Genomic DNA, 5,754 nt, shown 5'->3' with positions numbered 1-5,754 from the left:
CAAAGCAGTAGCGGGAGGAGCAGGATCCGGAGCCTCCCTGCAGAGGGCGGGGCCTCCGTGGCCGGCTTTAGAAAAGGAGTTAGAGGCATTCCTCGGCTCTTTGGCCAAGAGACACCCAAGCTACCTTGAGCCCGGTGTTAAAACGCCAAATCGTGGCTGAAGTTAGAAGAGGCAATAATTCCGTTCCGTTCATGCTTGTCAGTCTGAGCCGAAATGTCCCGTGGAAGATCCCTTTTATAGTTTACAAAGATTGACCGCCTTTTACTCTCTCACTCATGTAAAATGCTTATTTTACCTAATTCTCCCTGTTTTCTGTTTTAAATCTTTGTTCAGTCAGCTCCTAGTTCGTCCATTCTGACCGACTAACCAGATGATATGAAAGGCGACATTTCTGAACGAGGTGCAAAGCAAGAAAAGGCACTCCATCCAGGCCAGGATCCAGTGCAAGGAGCTCTGCCACTTGACCCTTACATCCCACCAGCTCTGATAGCGTTGGGTGGATGTGGCAGACCTGGATGCTTTGTGCAACTCGTGGAAATCTTTACAGAATCATAGTGAAGGCCCCCAGATTTCTGGAATTCTGTCTTTTCTTTTAAAGAAAAGTTTCTGGCTAGCTATTGTGCCTTGGTAGTGTCTGACCATGTGACATCAAGTGGTTATACGATCGAAGCTTCTCATCATGAACTGAGAATTATCTGGTTCTCCTAGATAAGGAGATCCTTTTACGAAGAGAAAGTGGGCCGGGCACGGTGGCTCACTCCTGTAATCCGAACACTTTGGGAGGCCGAGGCGGTAGATTACCTGAGGTCAGGAGTTCGAGACCAGCCTGGCCAACAAGGCAGGCTCTACTAAAAATACAAAAATTAGCCGGGCGTGGTGGCACATTCCTGTAATCCCAGCTACTTGGGAGGCTGAGGTAGAAGAATCGCTTGAACTCGGGAGGCTGAGATTGCAGTGAGCAGAGATCGTGCCACTGCACGCCAGCCTTGGAGACAGAGCAAAACTCCATCTCAAAAACAGAAAAAGAAAAAAGAGAGAAAGTGGGATACACAGAACTGGGCCAAAGTCAAAACGGAAACAGTTTTCATTTGTAGGGAGCTCACAGTCCTAAGATCATGCTTTTGACCTTTAGCTTATATCTACAGTTCAATAATGAATTCCTTGTGACTAGCTGACCGAGGAAAAAATTCAAAGTCGGATGATGGCTTTGCTCAATAAACTGGCCCAGCTGGCAACTGACTGCTTTTCATATTTAGAGCCCCACTTAACAGAGGCCCTGAAGGAACAGAACAGGGAAAAAAAAATTCTTTCCAGCATGCATAATTTAGCTTATTTATGTATTTTATGTTTTTACAGGCACACGTCACCACACCTGGCTGATTTTTCTATTTTTAGTAGAGACGGGGTTTCGCCATGTTGACCAGGCTGGTTTCGAACTCCTGGCCTCAAGGGATCCACCCCTCACAGCTTCCCAAAGTGCTGGGATTACAGGTGTGAGCCACTGTGCCTGGCCGGAATTTAGCTTATCTTGTATGCTTTGCCTAAAAAGAGACATGGCTTGAGATAAAAATCTACATCATTTCATAGGCAGTGACTGGTTTGTCAAGTGGCTGGGAACTGGGAATGTAAAAGTTTTGGACTGGGTCTTTGGAATAGGACCTCTCAAAGTGGTCCCTAAGCATGAAAACATTTGGGTCCTATTGAACGTTAAAAAAAAAAAAAAAAAAAAGGCTTCCATTGCAGAAGGGCTCTTAATCAGAACAAGATTATTAGTTATCTATTGCTGCCTCACAAATTATCCCAAAATTTATTGGCTTAAAGCAATAAACAGTTATTCTCTCACAGTTTTTGTGGATCAGTAACCTAGAAGCCAGAGTGACTGTGGTTCTGGGTCCTAAATGAGGTTGCAGCCAAGCTGTTGGCTGAAGTCCCATCTTGTATAAATGCACAACTAACGGAAGATCTGCTTCCAAGCTCATTCACATGATTATTGGCAAGATTTGGTTCTTTGTGGACTTTGGACTGGAAACCTTCTCAGTTATTTGTTAAGTGGGCTTCTCCAAAGGCTATCTTGCAACATGGCAGCTGGCTTTCCACAGGACAAATGAACTAAGGAGCAAGACCACTCGAAATGGAAGCCCTGAACTTCTGTAATCTCATTTCGGTAGCGATATCCCACCACTTCCACTGTATCCTATTATTAGGTCCAGGCCACTCTCAAAAGGGGATTACACAAGGGCTGCAACAGTGACCCATTCTGTGGACATCAATCACTCAGCTTCCTTCCCCCACAACAGGTGTGGACTCAGTAACAAGGTAGCCACGGTGGCAAGAATGGAGACATACATGTACTTTTAATACCATCTTTCTTTTGCCATGACTGATTGGCTACTACCACTACTTGCCAACTGCAGTGACCAACTTGATCCCCTGATACACTTTTATGTGGTCTGGGTGGCAGGTCTGATTACAATGAAATCCTACTGTTATGAAGGAGGTAGCAATTTGTTCTTACAGGAAGAGACAATTATTCTGTATTTAGATTGTTTTCCCTGATTTATGCTTATTATATACTTCACCTGTGGACTTACTGAATACCTTAACACACTACCCCATATTTAATACAATATCATATACAACATTGCTTCTTACCGAAGAACTCATTTTCTTGTGAAAGATGTAAAGCAGGGGACTAATGCCTGCAGGATTCACAGTCTTATATATTTCATCATCCAAAAGCAACCGATTTTATGGAATGACGGACAGCCTTATTGAAGGTTGTTTTGGAACCAGGTGAGAAAGTACACTTTGGGATGCTGCCCTAAAGGATTTGTCATATTTTCCAAATGAGTCAACGTTATTTGGTGATATATCTTCTGTTGACAGAATAACAGAGATCAAAGAGTAGAAAAGGGTCTGACTTCTTACTATTGCATATGACTTACTGATATAAAACATATTTTGCTTTCCATTGTAGTAGAGAAGAGACAAGCTCCCAAGGCCCCTGAACATGCCTGTATATTATTACTGAGTGTGCCAGACTGCAAGTCGTATCCATCTCCTGATGCTAAGCAGTTTCTGTAGTTAGTCATATAGGCACCTAACTAGGTCAAGGCAATCACAGCATTACTACCATTCAACTGCTGCTCCCTGGGGGAGAGAGACTAGCTTGTTTGTTGTTTGCTCAAAAACTGCTTGATTCTTGATCCTGGATTCTTCTCCTGTAATGCAACCCCCCATGTGCACAGACGTCATCCGGCCCTCTGCATCACACTGTGGGAATTGGGCTACAGGAACTGATCCAAATATGTGGACACTCTGGCTTCTATTTTGCTGTAATAAAGCTGTTCTGTCTTTTGCCCAGGAGAATCCTGTCAGCATCCATGAAACTGCAGCAACCTAGCCTGTAACCTTGCAAGTAGGATAAAATCTCAAACCCTTCACTACTCTTGCTAGCCATCTCTGAGTCCAGGTTCTGGGTTGGTATAGCAATTTTTGTGCCCAGCTGGAATTGCCACTCAGCCATTTTGACCTCATTCCTCTAGGTAAGGTTAGAGAAAGTGGTGATGGTGCTAGCTGGAGTGATTGGCCCTGATGACCATGGAGAAAAGAGAGTAGGGAGAATAGTATAACCAGAAGTCAGGGGGGTCTCCTGGAATCCCTCCTCACAATACCATGTTTTTATATTTTATTTTAAAAAATACCATGCTGAATGGTAACATTTACATATAAGACTATTACAACCATATATAGGCAAGACCACCCACACCTCGGATCCTCCGTCATCCACTGGATACATAAATCTGATCAGCAGAGGTGCTGCTTGAACATAAAGAAAACAGAAAATAGTTGGCAGTGGTGAGAACTCATAACCATCTAGATTCACGACCACTGACAGGACTAAGTACTGTATTTGCGACGTGTTATTAGAGAAATTTGGGACATAAAACATGATGCTGCTTTTACACTATCCTGAAAATTCTGATTCAGGTAGTCTGTAGTAAGGTCCTAGAATGTGTATTTTTAAAGTAGTCCAGGTAATTCTTGCCACGGACACTTGCAAAGCCCTGCTCTATTTTGTTTTCTTCCTCACTGGCTCATGCATGTTTGTAACATTTTCCCTTATTTCATGTGTATATATATATTTGAGTTGGGGGGTCTCCCTGTCGCCCAGGCTGAAGTGCTGTAACTCACTGCAACCTTGAACTCCTGGACTCAAGTGATCCTCCCACCTCAGTCTTCCAAGTAGCTGGGACTACAGGTGCATGCCACCAGGCTCACTTAAATTATTTTCTAGAGATGGGGTCTTGCTATGTTGCCCAGGCTGGTCTTGAATTTGTAGCTCAAGTGATCCTCTCACTTCAGCCTCCCAAAATGCTGGGATTAGTCATAAGCCACCACACCCAGCTTCTTTCCTATTATACTGTTATTATGTATAGGGGTGGTGGTTAGGTCACAATTTTGTCTATGAGTTGCAAACTATTGAGATGAGATTATTACAGAATCAGAGAACATCACACTGAGGTCCTGGACTTAAAACTGGATGTGGGATAGTAGTACTATGTCAGAAAGATGCATTTTAAATGTGTAAATATGGAGAGAATTATGCTTGCAGATGTCGGGAAGACAAAAAGATGGACTATATTACACCTGATGTGTTTTTTATATTTGGTGCTGTCATCAAACCCATTTCATATGTTTGGTTAATCTTGGTAGAATAAAGGGTCCCATTTTCTACTGTGGAAACTAACGAGGTCAGATACATCTGCTGTCTTTGATGCCTGACAGCCCAAGCACTGGCACAAGACTTAAACTTGGTCAGTTGGACATTCTACTATGCTTTGAATCTGAAGTGATAAAACAAGCACTTGAAATCCAGTTTCCAGGGTCATCCTGGCTAGAGAAGAACACAGTTGTTTAGCTCTTTCTGAGGTCATCAGAACTTGGCTATGCTTTTGGTCATCTACTTTCCTTTGGCTTCTATTTGTTTTCCAAACCTGGCTCTCTAGCCTTTCCATCAATTCTGTGAGCTACCTGATCCTCCTCCAATAAATTCTTTTTCTTTTTAGGTTGATCATAATTTTTTTTGTTGTTTGCAACCAAGAACTCTTACTGGTATACTTCAATGAGATTCATTCTCTAAAGTAAGAGTCAATAATACCATTTCAGGTCATCGTTTCCTCTCTCCCCCATAACTGTACCCCATCTCCCACAATCTGAATTTGGAGGTGAATAGTGTGTGGTGGTTTCCCAGATAAATCAGGTAAGTTAAATTTGTTAGATTTTAAACCATGAACACAGATGTGCTTTTAAAACTGTATTAAAATAACCAAAAACTAATAAATCAACTATGATAAGAGCAATTTCCACTCAAATACTATTTATATGATTAAGAATGAGTCCTTTGATAAACCTGAAAATTATCCAAACTTTGAATATGCACATTTCAAACTCAGAGCCAAGATATAGGAATATAAAAAATGTGCTTGGCAAAAATATGTGGTGGCTAATTAATATATTTACATTTTCTAGTTATAATGCACTTGGGATATTGGTTTATAAAAATTTTGAGTACTTTCTAAAAAGTAAATAATTATCAATAGCAATCAAAATTATTTTAACCATAATAATATATACAAAAGATATAAATTATAAAAATACAAAGGCTACAAGTTATACAATTAGGCTGGTCTATCTTATAAATAAAATATATATACCTCTAGTATTCTGAGAATAAGCAAAGGATTACAAGTG

Source organism: Gorilla gorilla, chromosome 5 (assembly GCF_029281585.2).
Source record: "Gorilla gorilla gorilla isolate KB3781 chromosome 5, NHGRI_mGorGor1-v2.1_pri, whole genome shotgun sequence".
Taxonomy (NCBI): domain Eukaryota; kingdom Metazoa; phylum Chordata; class Mammalia; order Primates; family Hominidae; genus Gorilla; species Gorilla gorilla.
The sequence above is the reverse complement of the archived record's forward strand: the minus strand, read 5'-3'. Positions refer to the sequence as shown.